This window comes from Melospiza melodia, chromosome 25 (genome assembly GCF_035770615.1).
Source record: "Melospiza melodia melodia isolate bMelMel2 chromosome 25, bMelMel2.pri, whole genome shotgun sequence".
Classification (NCBI taxonomy): Eukaryota; Metazoa; Chordata; class Aves; order Passeriformes; family Passerellidae; genus Melospiza; species Melospiza melodia.
Genome location: NC_086218.1, coordinates 6,683,990 through 6,702,540, shown reverse-complemented (window position 1 = coordinate 6,702,540; position 18,551 = coordinate 6,683,990). Strand labels below are relative to the sequence as shown.

Here is an 18,551-nt window from a genome sequence, read left to right as displayed (position 1 = left end):
CTGAGCCCTGTCCCTTCTCCCTTCCAGCCCAGACCCTTGGCCTCACTGGTGAGTCCTCGGGGGATGCCATGGCCCCACCTCGCTCTCCCCAGCCCCATGCTGGCCCTGGCAGGCTGGTGTCCCCTGTCACCTGCAGGTGCCCAGACCACCCAGTTCCTCATGGAGCCCCCCTGGAGGCCGGCGGTGCTGTGGGACCGGGTGATACTGACCTGCCAGGGCTCAAGGACAACTGGTGATGCTACCTTGTACAAAGACAAGCAATGCCTCTGGCAGGAGGAATGTGACCACTTCACTGTCAACATGGAAGGCACCCACATGTGTGACAGACCTGGCACTGGGCGCAGCCCCCCCATGATAGGCTCAGACAGTGAGGGGTTTTGGGTGTCCCCAGCCTGGCACTCACAGGAACCCCAAGGGCTCTGGGTGGTCTCCATTCCATAGGTAATCTCCTATGTGACCAAAGCCCATCCCCTGCTCTGTGGACATCCCAGAGCATCCCAGTGTGGAGAACCCCATGTTGGAATTGGGTACCCCCGGTGCCCTGGGGTGACCCAATGGGGGAACCCTTAGGAAAACGGGACCCCCTGTGTGACAAGACCCCTGTGTCCCGCAGCCCAGTTGGTTCTGCAGGTCTTTGCACGGGCACTGCTGCGGGGAGACACGGTGACACTGCGCTGCTGGCGCTGGCGGGACATGCCACTCACAGACGTGCGATTTTACCATGGGGACAAGGAAGTGGGGAGGTCCCGCTATGGGGCCGAGCTGTCCCTGTCCCCTCTGCAGCTGCTCCAACGTGGCCACTACACGTGCAGGGGCTGGGTGGACACCGAAATGTCAATGTGGGCACAGTCGGTGCCAGTGAGAGTGACAGTGCACGGTGAGCACCCCCACGGCTGGAACTCCAATCTCCTGACAACCCCAAAAGCCACTTCCCAGCAGACTTAAAGTCACAGTCCTCACCTCCCCTCTCCTTCCCAGAGCTCTTCTCGTTTCAGATGCTGGAGGGTCCCCACGAGCCCACCGTGGGGTCCCCCCTGACTCTCAGCTGCCTCAGCACCCCCAGACCCCTGCGGCCCAGAGCCTTCCTCCTGCACGTGTTCTACCAAGACGGGCAGGTGGTGGGGGGTCTGCAGGGGTCCCCACAGCTGCTGGTTCCCGCTGTGAGGGTCTCCCACTCGGGATAGTACAGCTGCCAGGTGCACTCCGAGAGGGGGCCATGCAGAAGAGCAGCACCCAGCTCCGTGTCACGGTGCACAGTGAGTGTGGGGATGAGCACACGGAGCCCCCATAGCCTCCTGGGGCCCCAGCACTGCATGGGGACTCCCAGCGCTCCCTGACACCTGCCCTGTGGCCCTAACCTTTCCAAGATCTTTCCCTGGCTCCCCTCCTATTGGAAAAAAAAAGCTCCCAATATTACCAGTTAGATTGTGCCTGGGCCAGTCTGACCCTCGCTGCTGGGCCAAAGGCAGCAACTGCGGTGTATCACCCCAGAGATACCTTAGCTTGCTGGTGGTTCCAGCTGGTGACTGAACAAGTCCAGGCTTGTTAGGACCCCGTTTACCTCAAGAGGATAGCTTCAGGCGATGGTGAAGAGAAAAAGGAGATGGATTCCGCTGGAGGGTTTAATGTCCAGAGGTTTATTCCATGGTTACAGAGGTCTGAACGTGAGGACCTGCTCCAACAGAATCAGGACCGCATGCTCTGATCACCTTTTTAAGCTCAGGGACAGGAGGACGGGAGGTACAGGTGAGCCACCAACCAGGTGAGAGGGGCAGGGTCTCAGGGGAAGATGACACCCAGACAGGCCAATGACCTCTGGGCATAGGGGCATCCTTTAAACTTGACCAACCACGCGACGCCTTGCTGGAACGTTTAGCCTGATTGACAGGACTCACTCAGCATGGGGGCAAGGGGGAAGGGATTAGACGTATAGGCACACCTGGGAAAGTGACCTGGAAGGCCAAAATGGGACATCACAGCACACCACAACATCTCCCCCTAGTTTTGTTTAAAAAGAAGAGGACTATGTTTGTGGTGCAGAATGATTGCCAAACCATGGTTGGTAAATCAGTTCTTCCTCTACAGGAGGGTCAGTGTTTTCTACTGAGGCTTCCAGGTCATCCATTGGAGCACTGAGGGCTTCCAAATGGTAGACCTCAGGAGGGGGAGATGAGCTTGAAATTAACTTGAGAACCATGCGTTTGATTAGTCCAAACAATGCTAACAACTACAATAACTATAACTCAAATAAACAGCACTAAAAACACAGTTTTCAGAATAGATCCCAACCAGCCCGAGAGTCCCCAGCCTTTGAACAGTCCTTTCAGCCAGTTGTCAGTTTCTCTGTTGATGTCTGAGAGCCTTTGTCAAGGTAGTCCTTATGTGGTCTGGGCTGAAGAACTATGCAGGAGGTCACAGGTGGGATGATCACGAGTAGGACGAGAAGCAGGCTCGGTCTCATGGTGTCTCGAGGCTACACACGAACAGTGGGATCTAAACTGGCACAAAAACTTGAAACAAATATATATTATAAACTATTCCAGATAGGAGGCTTAAATGGAATTTCCTCCAGAGAACGCATGCAGCGTTTTCTTCTCCAGGCAGCATGAGCAACCTGGGGTGCTTCTGTAGATTTCTCTGAGACCTTGGGAACATAGGGCTTTACCCATTTGGAAGGAACCCACCTTAAACCAGAGGGGGTGGACACACAGGCATATCCACGTCCCCAAGTAACCAATTTGTAGGGTCCCACCATTTTCCAAGTCTCAGGGTCCTTTACTAAAACTGGAGGTTTTTCTTTTATTAACTTATGATTGCTCCCCCCAAAGTGACGTAGGATGGGTGGGTTCAGGCTGTCAAAAGAACAATTCAGAAAATTTATTGTGAATAGCGCCCTGGATAACCGGATGTGGGGAGGTTCTGCCTTCAGAACCTGTTGTTGCTGGTCCAGGACCCTTTTAATATCACAGTGAGTTCTTTCTCCAATGGCTTGACCTGTAGGGGAGTAGGGGATGCCAGTTTTGTGCTCTACTCCCCATTGCTGCAGGAAGCTCCCGAATTCCTTGGATTTGTAAGCAGGCCCATTATCAGTTTTCAGCTCCTTGGGGATGCCCATGAAAGAAAAAGCCTGTAAGAGGTGCTTAATAGCATCAATAGATGATTCTCCTGTGTGGGCAGAAGCATAGACCACTCCAGAAAAGGTATCTACACTAACATGAACATATTTCTGCCGTCCAAAAGACTGTATGTGTGTTACATCTGTTTGCCACAGTTCACAACTGTTCAGTCCCCTTGGGTTTGCTCCCGTACTCACTGTAGGGAGTGCATGTTGTTGGCAATTTGGGCATGTGGCCACAATCGCTTTGGCCTGTTCTTGAGTGATGTTAAACTGACGAACCAGGCCAGGTGCATTTTGGTGGAAAAGCTGGTGGCTGATTTTTGCCTGTTCAAAAACATTTGGGAGAGTGGCCATCACTGCAGGTGCAGCAAGAGCATCTGCCCTTCTGTTGCCTTCAGCAATAAACCCTGCCAAGTCAGTGTGTGACCTGACATGCATCACATAAAATGGTTGCTCTCGGTGAGTGACTAACTTTACCAGTTTTGAGAGCAATTCAAACAGTGCGATGTTAGACACATCTTGCAGTATTGCTTGATCTGCCCTGGATACTACTGCTGCCACATATGCAGAGTCTGTAATCAGATTAAATGGTTCTGAGAACCTTTCAAAGGCCCTAACAACCAATTCAGCAGCCAATTCAGCAACCTGAGGTGAACCTTCCACCTCAGCAATGTCTGTCTCCCACTGCTGGGTTTGAGGATCCTTCCAAGTCATAACAGACTTGTGGGACCTCCCAGATGCATCTGTGAAGACAGTTAGAGCTCTTTTTAAAGGTCTCCTACTTAGAGCACTTCTCAGTTTTAAGGTAAATTGAACATCTTGTTCGAACAATTTGTGAGCGGGCCGCGCTACCGAAATTTCTCCTGAGTAGGAATCCAGAGCAAACTGCAACACTTCATTTTCTTGAAACAATTGTTCCAGTATTTTCATAGTATTTTGACCTGATTTTAACTCAACTGGAATGTGAATGCACTTAAAATCACATCCTGCCAACTCCCTGATCCGGGTCCTTGCCTTCCGGATCAGTTCTGCTACCAGCTCCTGAGGCTTTGTCAGTCTCTTGGACCTTTTGTGACTGAGGAAAACCCATTCTATGATCAAGAGAGGGTCCCTCTGGTCCCGGTCCTTTTTTGGTGTGTTCTTTGCTTTAGGTGTTTGTTTTTCCTCCCACTGGAAAATAATTCCATGGAGGTGTGGCAACTTACCTAGGATGATATATTTGAATGGCAGGTCAGGCCGACATCGGTTGGCCTGTCTTGTGGACATTGCAATCTGAACCTTTTCTAGAGCTTTCCGTGCCTCTGGGGTAACAGACCTAGGAGCACCTGGGTCCTCTCCCCCTTTCAATAAATTGAAAAGAGGGGCAAGGTCTTCATTAGTCAGACCGAGCCATGGTCTTACCCAATTCAAAGACCCACACAACTTGTGGACATCCGCAAGGGTCTTGATCTTTGGATTGATTTCTAGTTTTTGAGGAACAATGGTCCTATTTCCAATTTCTAAGCCCAAATACTTCCAAGGTGGCATCTTTTGAATTTTCTTTTCCTGGAGATCGAACCCTGCAACAATCAATGCATCGATCATTAGGTCAAGTGCATGTGTGAGTAAATCATCATTGGGGGCACACGCAAGAATATCATCCATATAATGATAGATAATGGCCTTCTCTGCAGCTGCACGTACTGGGGAAAGCAGGGAAGACACATACCACTGGCAGATAGCTGGAGATACCTTTAATCCCTGAGGGAGAACGGTCCAATGGTACCTTTTCATAGGGGATTCCATATTAATAGAAGGGACTGAGAATGCAAAACGCGGTGCATCGTCATGGTGCAAGGGGATTTGGAAAAAACAATCCCTAATATCAATAACAGCTAATTTCCAATCTTGGGGAAGCATTGTTGGGGATGGCATACCAGGTTGGGGAGAACCCATATCTTCAATTACATTATTAATTTGTCGGAGATCACAGAGGAGTCGCCATCTCTTTTTGTCAGCTTTTTGGATGACAAACACTGGAGAGTTCCATGGGGACATGGTCTCCACAATGTGGCCCTTTTTTAGTTGCTCTTCCACTAGCTCCTCAAGCACCTTTATTTTTTGTTTACTGAGCGGCCACTGTTTCACCTGAACTGGTTTGTCTGTTATCCACTTCAGTTTTTGGGTGGGGCGCTGTTGTTCAATTGCTGCTGTACAAATATGCTGTGGAGAGTCTGGAATATCAATTGTGACATCCCACTGGGCCATTAAATCTCTCCCTAACAAAGGTTCAGAATAATCCAACACAAACGGACGGATATTTGCCAATTGTCCATTTGGTCCCTCAAATTGAATAATGCTTTTGGATTGTCTTGCCAATTGCAGACCTCCTACATCTTGAAGGTGACCGGCAACATTTTGCAAAGGCCAATGTGCTGGCCAGTCTTGTACTGGAATTACTGTGCAGTCCGCACCTGTGTCTACAAGCATCTCAATGCGTTTAGACTCCCCACCCCCACTGACATTACACCATAATTTGGGTTTGTCTTTCCCAATAACTTGGACCCGGGCGACTGTGGGCCCTTGTTTTTTGATATTTTCAGGTAAAGATGGCACAGGGATAGCTTGTGCAACAATTTGTCCCTTGGGAAGAAACAGGGGTGGGTGGAAACAATGCAGGCCGAGAACGAATTGCTCAGGATCTGATGTTGTCATTCCTGGAGCAATTTCGATCTCTTGTGGTGTGTGTTTGGTGTCCCCAATGACGATGTACTTACAACGAATCCGGTTCCAAGTACCTTTCTGTTCAGGATTTACAGACACAAAATGCCAATCAGTGTCCTCCAGATGGAGTGACTCAGTCAGCTGCAACCTGTAAGGCTCATTGACAGAAGACGTGGTTAACACAGGATCACTTAAATCATACACAGTCTTTGAAGCATGTGCTTCACTTACACAAACATTAATATTATCGCGCGCTTGATTTGTTTTGCCACCCTTATTCCCTTGGCCTGCTCTTTTTGTGTCTGCGCGCCTGGCAGGCGGGCGCTTTCTTTTCAGTTTTTTTGTTGTTGTTGACCCCCAGGGAGGGCTTGTAGTTCTCCTCCCTTGCCATTTCTAAATTCATCAAATTCCCTTTTCAGGGGGCACTGGTTACTCCAGTGTCCTAGCTCGTTACAAAGTAGGCATGGCTTTGTGGGCTCAACCATTGCTGGTCTCCGCTGCTGCCCAGGGTACTGCTGTGCTGAGGGAAAAGGCGCAGGGCTGGCAACGGCGACACGCTGAGGTGGTCTTGGCAGCAGCCTTGGTCTGGTGTCTTCAGCCACACTCATCAGAGGCACTTTCCTGTTACACACTAGGAGCATATCTTTTAAGGTTGCAGGAGGTTCGATAGGAAGGCTCAGGATTGCCGCTTGACACTGTTCATTTGCATTTGTAAATGCCATTTCTTCTAAAATTGCTTCCCTAGCATTCTCTTTTTTAACTTGTATTTCAATAGCTCTAGTTAACCTTTCTACAAATTTCAAACAAGGCTCTGATGGTAGCTGTTTAATTTTACTATAGGGCTCAAAAGGCCCCTCAGGTTGTAGGGAAAAGAACGCTTTTTCAGCTGCTTCTTTTACTTTCTCGAGTGTTTCTGCAGGAATTGCAGTAGCTTGGATCGAGGGAGAAGACCATTGGCCCTCACCACAGAGGTGCTCAATGGTGATAGGGTTACCACTGTTGTCTTTGGCTGTGTTTGGATCAGAATGCAAGCCTGGGAGAGCATCATTCAGCAGTTGTTTCCATGCTATTTCCCATAATTTGAATTCCGTGGAGGTCACAAGACAGGAAAAAAGCTGTTTTAAATCATGTGGAATCACTACAGTCCTACTCAATTCAGAATTTAAAAGGCCACGGAAATATGGACTGTGTGGACCATATTCTTTATGAGACTTACAGATCTCTTTAATCAATTGTCGTCCAAAAGAACTCCAATTAGCAGTTGGAGCTGCTCCCCCCTGAGCTGCAGGCTGAAAGGTAACAGGAGCCAGTGACAACATGGGACTATGCATTGAATCTGCTGTTCCCTGCTCTGTATCCCTTGAAACAGAAGCATTGGGATCACAGATACAGGTTTGGGGAATGGCAGTGGGTGTGTCCCCACCGTGGGAACCCGGGGAGGGGGCGGGGACGCAATGGGTACCGGGGGCGGGGACGCAACGGGTACCGGAGGCGGGGACGCAACGGGTACCGGGGGCGGGGTCAGGGGGCCAGCAAGGGGCGGGGAAACCGTGGGAACAGGGGGCGGGGTCAGGGGGCAAGCAGGGGGCGAGGACACCTGGTGACATCACGTCAGCAGACGCCCCCTGGGAGGAGTAGAGGGGTGGAGCTGAGGGTACTGCAGGAAAGGGAGGGGGGAAGGTGTCACGAGGAACAGGAGGAGAGGGGGATGGGGCTGGAGTTTCAGGATGCTTAAAGGGATTTTGGGAAGAAGACCAGGTTTGGGAAGATGCCACGTGGCATCCACCATCTTGTGGACCCCCTAGGGGCTGGGGGCCATTTTGGCTATCACTGCTCTCAGGAAAGCTAACACGTGCTGTGGGTTTCAGAGGAGGGGACACAGGGGATTGGGAAAGGTTCCACGCAGCCTGGCCAGGGCCTTGTGGACAGGGCAACTCAGGCATTTTACCAAGTTTTGAGTAAAGAGGTTTAGGGGTTTTAGAACTAGGAGAGGGAGAAACAGGGAGAGCAGAGGTACATGGCTTTACATTTGGCTTTTTCTCCATTTCCTTTTGTTTGAGCAATGCTGTACGAATTTGTAAACTCCAAAACACAAATTTAGCTGAGGGGGCATTGCCAGATTGTCCTAAGGTTATCAATTCATTTCCAAGTTTATCCCAGAATTGAATATTGTGGATTTCTTCAGGGGAGATTTGTGGGAAGTGGAGGAAAAGCCATCTTACAAACTGTTTCAATTTTCCCTTTGAGAACTTCACATTACCACTATTTAAAGTGCTAACAATATTATAATACACTCCTTTTTGTACAATGCTGAGTTTCAAACCCATGTTAGATGTAAAAAGCAAAGTACTAAATCTCGCCTGACCAAAAACAAAGCTAAAATCAGCTACCGATTTCTAAAAAAAAAAAACACAGATAGGAAAGCGATAACGAGCCGACAAAAGCTTCTCTATGCAGCTGTATATACTGCTTTTAAAATTCCCAGGCAGCAGCAGCAGGGCACGCCCTGCTGAGCTGAGGCAGAAACAAAGCCTCCCCCGCCGTGGAATGCACCCTCCCGCGGAGCAGAGAGAGCAGCCACGCCACGTGGCAAGCCGAAACCGGGGCCCCCTGCGCCGCGTGTGCAGAGAACCCCCCCTCCCCCGCACAGAGAGAGAGAGAAAGATCTCCTGACCACGTGGAGAGAGCCGAGCCTGCAGAGCCAAGAGGAAGGGCAAAGATTTCCCGCGCGAATTCCAAAAGACAGCAAAACACGCGGCAGAAAGCTAATAGCTAGAAATCAATGAATTCCCGTCTGTGGGGCTGCGCAGCCAAAAATGCAAAGGCAAAAAGGAACAGAACTCACGTCAGAGTCTGTTTTTGAGCTCCTGCCCTACCGAGAGCAGAGATACTCACCCAAAATGGAAGCTGTAGCTGGCTGGGGTACAGGCAGGTCTCTTCACCGGAACAGGACCTCTCTTGGGCGAGAGAGGCTACCCTGTCCTCCCTCTGGAAAATCTGCTCACCAGAAAGGAGCTGGGCTTTCCACAGGTGCCGAACAGTCCACGAAACTTCTTCTGGGAATATTCCCAAAGTCTCTAGCCGAGGGCCTTGCAACCAAAGCCCCTTTCAGCTGGATGCACGGCTGCCAGAAGGTTCTGCGAGGTGCTGTGGTCCGTCTCGGGCTGCAGAGTCGCTTTGCCCACCCAGGGACGCCAAATATTGGGAAAAAAAAGCTCCCAATATTACCAGTTAGATTGTGCCTGGGCCAGTCTGACCCTTGCTGCTGGGCCAAAGGCAGCAACTGAAGTGTATCACCCCAGAGATACTTTAGCTTGCTGGTGGTTGCAGCTTGGCACTGAACAAGTCCAGGCTTGTTAGGACCCCGTTTACCTCAAGAGGATAGCTTCAGGCGATGGTGAAGAGAAAAAGGAGATGGATTCTGCTGGAGGGTTTAATGTCCAGAGGTTTATTCCATGGTTACAGAGGTCTGAACATGAGGACCTGCTCCAACAGAATCAGGACCGCATGCTCTGATCACCTTTTTAAGCTCAGGGACAGGGGGACGGGAGGTACAGGTGAGCCACCAACCAGGTGAGAGGGGCAGGGTCTCAGGGGAAGATGACACCCAGACAGGCCAATGACCTCTGGGCATAGGGGCATCCTTTAAACTTGACCAACCACGCGACGCCTTGCTGGAACGTTTAGCCTGATTGACAGGACTCACTCAGCATGGGGGCAAGGGGGAAGGGATTAGACGTATAGGCACACCTGGGAAAGTGACCTGGAAGGCCAAAATGGGACATCACAGCACACCACAACACCCTCCCCCTTGTGTCTTTCTCCTGATCCCCCAGCCCTACATGGATACCCCCATCCTTCCTTGACACCTTTTCCATGTCTTGCCCTCCCAGCCCCAGGTCCCTCACCAGGTGCCCCATTCCTCACCCATGTCTCCCTATCCCTCACTGGGTCCTTTCAATCCTTCTTGCTCCCCCCATCCCTCTCTGAGGTCCCTGTTCGTTCCCAGGTCTCACCATCCTCTCCCTGGGTCCCTATACCCTCCCTGGTGTTGCCCCACTTCCTCTCCAGGTGTCTCCCCTCCTGAACCCCCCATTCCCCTGTTTCCAAGACTCCCCATATCTGCGCCCTCTCTCCCACACTGGGGTCCTGCTGCACCTCTCAAAGTGCCCCGGGTCGCTCACTGTCCTCTGCTGTCCCCTCATCCCACAGGCGTCCTGCCCTCGGGGGTGTCACTGTGGGCACAAACCCCCAGGGGACAGGTAACACTCGGGGACAGCCTGGTGCTGAGCTGCACGGTGGCCACAGGGACAGGTCCCCTGTCCTTCTCCTGGCACCAGGAGGGCTCAGGGGCACAGCTGGGCACTGGCCCCCGCCTGGAGCTGTGCCACAATGGGGACAATGACAGCGGCCAGTACTGGTGCTGTGTCAGCGATGTGGACAGCATGGTGGAGAGCGACCCCCTGAATGTCACCGTCCTGGGTGAGCGGGACCCTTGGGCTGGGGGTGACCCTACCCACGGCTCCCCCCATACCACCTCGCCAGGTGCCAGCCCTGTCTGTGTCCCCACAGTGCCCGTGGCCAATGCCACTATCACTCCCAGCCCCCTAGCACACCAGGTGCGTGTTGGTGACAACGTGACCCTGCGCTGCTCTGTGCAGGTGGGCTCAGCCCCTGTCACCTTCACCTGGCTGCACAACAGGCAGGAGGTGGCCCAGGGTCCCCTCCTGGAGCTCAGGGACATCGATGTGGGACATTTGGGCACCTACCAGTGCATGGCCACCAACCAGCTGGGACAGGATGGGCACCGCGTGTTCCGGGCACTCAGCCCTGAGCTGGCCCTGGAGGTGACACCTGGCTCATCCTGGGTCACCGGTGAGGTCACACAGGGTCACTGGGGTGTTACTGACACCCATGGTTCAGGGTCACCTCAGTGTGTCCCACTCTATTCCCAGCAGTGGCTGTGAATGTCGGCAGGACCCTCCTGTTCCTGTTCCTGCTCCTGCTCCTGGCTGTCATCGGGGGCTGTCACTGGTGGCACCGCCGGGGTGGGTGACAATGGGGGAATTGGGGTCCTGGAGTGAGGGGAAGCCCCCAGAGTGGAGTCAGAGATCAGCAGCACCAGGGCCCCTGAGCTGGTGGACACTGAGCCTGCAGTGACCTCGACTGGAGGTCTTGGGCATGTGGGGGGAATTTGGAGGGTCTTGGTTGTGCTCCAGGGTCATCGCTGGGTGGGCTTTGAGGAACATTGGGTTGGCACTGGGAGCTCCTGGAGAGTTTGGGGAGCTCCTGGAGGGCTGTGCAGGGATGTTGGAGGACCTTTTTGTGTCCTGGGGGAGTTTGGGGGCCCCCTCCCTGCCAGGCTTGGGGTTCCGGGGACAAAGAGGGTTTGGGGCACCAGGGGATTAGGGTCCTGCAGTGGTGCAGAATTTCTGGGGGCCTCAGGGGTGTTTAGAGTGTCCAGGAAGAATCAGGGGTTCATTGGGAATTGGGGTTGAAATGGGAATTGGGGTCCTGTGGGTGATTGGAGCTGCTGAGATCCCAGGAAGGTTCAGGGGTCCCAGTGTCCCCTCGGTTACCCCCTCCCCTTTTCCTTGCTGCCACCAGGAAGCTTCAGGAAAGGTGACTGGGGGGCTCGCGCTGGGACTCCCCTTTCCCCCTCCCCAGACACCACCAGCACCCCCCTTATCCCCACAGGACCCCCCAGGAGGAGGGGGCTGTGCTCAATAACCACATCGTGGGCACCGAGTGGGCAAGGACTGAGTATGAGCAGGCAGGGACACGTTTTGAGGAGAACAGAAGAAGTACCCCACAACTTTTTGAAAGTGTTAAAGCTGGTATGTTTCTTACAGCGCTGGACGCATGCAGAGATTGCTCTCCTCAAAAAAGGCATGTGGACCTCTGAGAACTTCAGGTCTCTTTTTATCTCTCTCTCAAATACATATGCATACAGTTTCACAATAGGTTCATACATATTCATTTTTATGGGTTTTGCATGACATTTGCCGCTAGTCCCTTTTAATCAGAAAGAATTCCGAGGTCAGGCTGACTTGCCCTTACAGCAGTCCCTGTCTCTCTCTGTCATCTTCTGTCTTCCCCCCTTTATCTCTGTCCTTCACTGAAGTAACTTCACTGAGCTTAGGCCTTGCAGTCTGGCTAAATAACTACGGTTCCTAAACGCAGACTTTACTCAAAAATGTACATTTCACCTAAATTAAAATGGATTTCTATCCTGGAAAATTTTCATTTTGCCTCATTCTCCCCTTTCCTAAAAGAAGGAAGTAAATTCTTTTACTTTGTACAAATTCTTATGACAACAAATGTACTTCAGTGCTTTACCATGTACGTTTCATAATGGATTATCTTAAACTTATTCTAACTAATATTAACAAAACTACCGTAGGATGAAACAACTTATTAAAGATTCTATTTGCAGTTGGTGACTACTTAAAGACTAATGTCACCAGTGATGATATGCATTTTGTTTGATTCTTTGCAGAATTCTAGCTATTTCTTTTTGTATCACATTGGACAGTTCTCTCTGCTTCTTTGAGTTTTTCTTTAGGATCTTTAGTAGGTCTTGGTGCTTAATTAATTGTTTTACTAATCTAAGGTCCATTCTAATAGGAGTAGGTGATAGTCTGTGATTCATTGTGTAATTGCTTTCAATCAGCCGGTGGGATATCACTCGGTCTAAGTACGAAAAACTACACTTGATCATCTCTAACAAATTACAAATACAGAAATTAGAATGATTTCTACTAGACAAAATAACATCATTGCTATCAATTTTTACAGCAGCAGAAGCAGTTCTCAGGCACACACACTCTTTTCTAGCATATACGAGCACAGTTTTTGGTCAGTGACTGGATGAACTTCGAAGTGACAAATACTCTGTTCACTGTCTAAACACATATCTTGGGCATTAATAGTATTGCTTTCACAAATGAATCTCATCTGTTCTCTAGTAATGCAGGATTCTAAGTTTACTGTCTGCACTTTTCATTCATCTTTTGTGCCCACACTCTATGTTCTGAAGGGTAGAGTATTGTTTTTTCATGGTTTAATCTTAGTGCAATGATGGGATGGATAACATAAACAGTGGCATTACATATAGTAAGCACAAAGGCAGTGGCCACATTAGAAGCAGGATCATAGGTGAAATTCACCATAGTCTACCAGGATTGAAACTTCCTTTCAAAATCAATTGCATTATCTCAAACAATTTTCTAAATTTCAGCAGGAAAATTACTTTCACCCCTTTCCCTTATGATCAGAACTGCTGTTGTTGGCATCTATAACTGTGCTTGTATACAACTGAAAGCTAAAGACACATTATAATGAACTGTACTAAGTGCTTTTTGTTATGAACAAAAATTTGGTTAATATTTTTTTGTTTTAAAAAGTTACCACTACTGCTGGGCTGCGGCCTTTGTTATTGTAATCACGGGTCGTTGTCGCTAATGGTTGTTTTTGTATTAGTAAAAGCCCTGGCTGGGGCGAGGTAATGGCCCTTCTCCTGGGTGGGGACCTTGCCCGAAGCTAAGTTTTACCTTTCTCAGAATAGGGAAGACACCTGAGAAGGTGGGGGGGGGTTATGCAAAGTGACTCGCAAGACCAGAATGCTTTGTGGGACCCCCATCTCCAACTCATGGAGAAACCCCAAAAACAACGAGCCACCTAAGAGTTGAGAGACTGGAGTGATGTCTGGATGTGAGGAGCGGAGTGCTGGGCCTGCAGAGATGCGGGAAACCTTCATCGTTCCTCACCCTGTCCTCGAGATCCCCCGGGTCAGGACTGGGAGAGGAGCGAGACCCGGACCGAGGCACCATCTTATGGGATCAGGAGAGCCTGAAGGCTCCCAAGAAGATCTGATCCCCAGCTCTGCCCCTGGTGGACAGAGCTGTGCATATCCTCCTCCTCTGAGTCGCCCTGGGAGAGACGACGGACGCTGCAGACCCGTCGAGCCGCCCAATCCTAAGCTGATCACTTTTAATAAAGGCATTAAAAAGGAGAAGAAGTCTCCTTGGCCCTGTTTATTTCACTTTTGCTATTAACTTGTGGTCTTGGTCCCTGGCTTTTTCCTACTTTCTTACTTTGGCAGTACTTTTGAAATCTGCCACTGGCTAGTTCTTAATGCCAATAGAGATGACTGTAAAGGCTGCTTCAATTTTGTTAGGCTACCTGCTGCAGTGGTCAGTTTATTCATCAGTATTTTTGAATTAATTCCATTTAAAACTGTTAATCTTGTCCTTAATATCTCAGTTAGATCTTTTCTTATTCTGCTCTGGAGATATAGTTGTCTTTGTAACTTCATTGTCTAGCCTTCAAAGGATGTTTTTAGGAAGGAGGAGCAGGCTGGTTGGATTTTTGAGATGTTAATTTGCATTAGCAACTCAACACTTTTGAGAGACCATTCTGGATTGAATAATAGTTGTTGTTCTCTTACATTCTTTACTACGTAGGGGCCTATTTCATACACTTTAGGTTCAAGTTTGGGTAGAGTCTGAACTATTTGAGTCCTAATATGGATTGTATAAGGCCCTGCTGTTGTAAAAAGTGCAGTGTCTACTTTGAATTTAAATGAAAGTCTGATAGCAACTCGAACTCCAAGGCAGGTCACTTCTACAGGCTGTATTAAGGTGAAATTACACCAACAGTCTGATTGACTTAGGCTATCACAAACTTCCTGGTGTTCATATATACCAGGAGAGGTTGAGTCACTAATTGCATCTGGTCTCTCATAAGCCCCTCCACCCCCCACCTGCCCATCCCAGTAGAACACGTGCAGGAGGGGCGCTCGGAGCCGCAGGGGGCTGGGAGGGCTGAGGCAGCTGAGAGTCAGGGGGGACCACTCGGTGGGCATGGGGGGACCCTCCAGAATCAGTGCCATGAAGAGCTCTGGGAAGGAGAGGGGAGGGGAGGACTGTGACTCTGAGTACGCTGGGTAGGGGCTTTGGAGGTGTCAGGAGATTGGAGTTCCAGCCTTGGGGGTACTCAGTGTGCACTGTCACTGCTGCTGACCGTGACATAAAGAACCTCATCAAGCCCATGCAGCCGTAGCGACTGCTGTGGTGCAGCTGCACAGGGGACAGCAAAAGCTCGGTTCCCCTGAGGGAACCCCTCAGATCCTTCTCCACATGGTAAAATCGCACCCTGGTGACTGTGTTGTCCTGCCGGTCCCAGCAGCGCAGTGTCACCGTGTCCCCTTCCAGCAGTGCCCGTGCTGACAGCTGCAGCACCAGCTCATCTGTGGGACAGGAGGGTCTCATCTCACTGAGGGGCTTGAGACAGGTCCAAGGAGGGTGCCCATGGCACTGGGAACATGTGGGTGCACTGGGATGAACTGGGATGTTACTGTGTGCCGTGCACCACACAAGGGGTGTGAGGCCGCCCATGGAGTGGAGCCCATCCCGATCTATCAGCGGCCACCCAGATGATTTAAGATCCCCACTCACCATACAAGACTCTAATGGGGGGCCTACGCCCACTGCTGGTCTGTAATATGTGTAGATGCCATGCTTAGTGACAGTCAGGTGGTTGTGTCCCTGCTGCCCCCAGCGCTGCCCATCCTTATACCAAGTTGCGGCACTGGCGGTCCCTGAGCCCTGGCAGGTCAGTGTCACCCGGTCCCACAGCACCACCGGCCTCCAGGGGGGCTCCACAAGGAGTTGGGTGGTCTGGGCACCTGTGGGTGACAGGGGACACCAGCCTGCCAGGGCCACCATGGGGCTGGCGACAGCAGGGTGGGGCCATGACATCCCCTGAACACTGACTAGCGAGGCCGAGGGACTGGGCTGGAAGGGGGAGGGGAAAGGGCTGGGTGGGGGTGGCACAATGGGGACAGAGGCACACCGGGTTCCAGAGTGTGGGGGCTGTCCCAAAACTGTCCTTGTGTGACATGGACACCTTGGGGTCAGGAAAATCTCAACCACCCCTTATTCAGGCACGACACAGGGACACTGTGGACACCCCTGAACTGGGGACGCTACGGCCACCCCGTGCTGGCACAGGTCACCCCCACCAGCCCCATGATGCCACCCCAAATCTCGGTCCTCCTATTATTGTCCCCACATTCCTCTCTCCTGTCTCATGTCCCCACAGCCATGCCATGGCTCTGGTCACCTCATTCTCTGCACTGCTGGCATTGGGGAACTCATGGGACCCCGCAGTCCCCCTGTTCCCCCTCCCCATCCCCCGGGTGTCAGGCCTGTGCCCGGGCCACTCACCCCACAGGAGCAGCGCCACCTTCCCGGCCATCCCGGTGTCCCCAGCCATGTGCACTGGCTGTCACTCGCTGCTGTGGCCTCCCCTGGCTGGTGGCTCTTTGGATGAAGGGGAAGGAAGCGAGGTCACGTCAGTCCCCATGTGTAGGTGGCCCTTGGTGGGGGCAGGGGGGCGACAAGCTGGGGACAGGCTGGGGACAAGGGTGGATGGGACAAGGTGGGACATGGGGTTTCCATGAGTGGGAGACTCTGTGGTTTTGGGGAGCCTGGGATGGGTGTCCAGGGGAATGGGGGGTCCCAGCATTGGGGTCCGTGAGCAATGGGGGTCCTGAAGAGAGGGAGTCACCTAGGATGGGGTGGGGGGGGAGCATGGGAATGGGGATCCCCAGAGCTGGGGAGACTCAGGGATGGGAATCCCAGGGGAACGTGGGCTCCTGGGATTTGGGGTCATGTGGTGGGGGTTGTCCGGATGTGGCAGGTTGGGGAATGGGGGTCCTGAGAGAATGAAGGTCCTGGGGGAAGGGAGATTTCAGGGGTTGGAATGAACAAGAGAGGGTTCCTTGGGAATGGGGTCATGGGCCATGGAGATCCTGGGGAATGTCAGTACAGGGATGGGGCACTCAGGCAAGGTGGGACATACAGCATGGGGGTCGCATGGTTGGGTTCCCAGGGGAACGGAGGTTCCAGGAATGGGCAGTTGCTCGATGGACACAGGGATCTCAGCTCCTTCCCTGGGTGTCTCAGATTTTGGGGTGACTAAGGGCCAAACACTGTCCCCCTGGGGTGCTCATTTCCTTGGTAGGCATCACATGGGGGTCCTGGATAGATCTACCTCTGTGCCCTCCCCTGCCCTTGAAATTTTCCACTCTTTATTTCTTTTTTTTCCTTATTTTTCTCACTTTGAGCCAGTTCCCCTCACTCCTGGTTCCTGGATAAGCAGTCCTGGAGAGCACCTGAGCAGGGAATGGATTGGGGGGAGCCAGGGCAGGGGGAAAATGGGGAGCAGGATGGGAAGGGTGGGGAGACTGTGGGGGAAGGAGGTGTTGGGCTGTGCCCCCTCAACCCTTTCACTTTTCTTTTCCTGAACAGGAAGGAAGAGGCTGTTTGTGCTGAGAGTCAGATGGGAAAGGGAGGGGGTTCTGTCCTGGGGAGGCACATCCAGGGGGGTCCTTTCCTGGGAGGATCCTGTCCCCAGGGGGTGACACATCCTGGCATGGGGGGTCCTATCCCAGAGGGGAACGGTTCCAGAAATGTCCCTGCACATTCCTGGCCGGTGCCTGTCCCAGGGGTGGCACATCCTGGGGACCCCTGTCAATGCAAGGCTGGGGCCCAGCCATGGCCCAGCCCCACTGCACAGGGATGGCCATTGCCCAGCCATGCTCTGGCCAGCCCCAGGTGGCAGCCAGCACCTGAAGGTCCCCCCTGCCCCCTTGGCTTTGATTCTGGCAGCTTTAGAGCTGCTGCAGAGGTGAGAATTCTGTGGGGGGAAAAAGTCCTGCCTGTGTTTTGCTCAGCCCTGCAAGAAGCACAAAGCCCAAAGGGAGCCCAAGCAGTGTCTCTGTGAGGGCCTTTGATGGTTTTCAGAGCAGGGCTGGCTGGAAATCCCCTCTGCAAGGGCAGCTGTGAGGGAACCAGTCTAGAAATGCAGCAATTGATCATTTTGTGCCTTTACCAATAGGACTGAGAAAACCATAAAACTACTACAAATTCAACAACAATCTGCTCAACAACCTGACCTGGACCCTCTTTCTTGAGGGAAACTCCCAGAGAGAATGTTTGCATTCTGGATGTGCACACCAGAAGAGAGGGAAAAGTGTGGAAATATTGAGCAGGGGCTGCTCATGAGTGGCTGGGGAACAGGGGTGTCACAGCAGGAGCAGGGAGTGCCCAGGCAGGGGAATTCAGGGCAGGCTGGAGTGGATTTACCAGGGAATCAGACCCTGAGGCACACACGGGCATTTCCACAGATTCCTGTGCACTGTCCAAGGATGGACAGTGCCTCCCTTTCTCCCTTCCTCCATGGGAATTCAGTCAAGTTTCAGTGTGGGAATGAGAAAAATGGGAAGAGTTCCTAAATGTGGCCCCAAGAAAAAGCTTCCTTCAAGGCTGGGTTACTGCCAAGCAGGCAGGGAACAATCCCATGGGGCTGTTGGACACTCAGGGAGATTCCACACTCCGTGTTATCCACAAGCAAATACTGCTGTGGGATGTACCAATGGGCTCCTAAAGGGAACAAGAAAGTCTCATTTTTTTGGGATTTATTTTTGTGTATATTGTGCTAGATTGGTCGGGAAAGTAATGGATTCTCTAAACCAGAGCGTTTTATACCTTGTCAGTTTTATTTTTGCTGAGTTTGTTCTTTATTGGGAAAATAATGGTGTGGGAAACATTTTTGCTTTTATTCTATGGATGTGTAATTTTGTGTCAAGCAATTGGGCATCCAATGTTTCATGGGATGGCTGACTCAGGAAATGGGGAGACCTTACCCAGGGGTGTGTGGGGCA

At 51.6% G+C, this 18,551-nt stretch overlaps 1 pseudogene; it reads left to right on the top strand.

Moving 5' to 3' along the window:
- Positions 1 to 18,551, top strand: part of LOC134429067 (Fc receptor-like protein 4) — an 85,726-nt pseudogene that overhangs the window by 55,659 nt on the left and 11,516 nt on the right.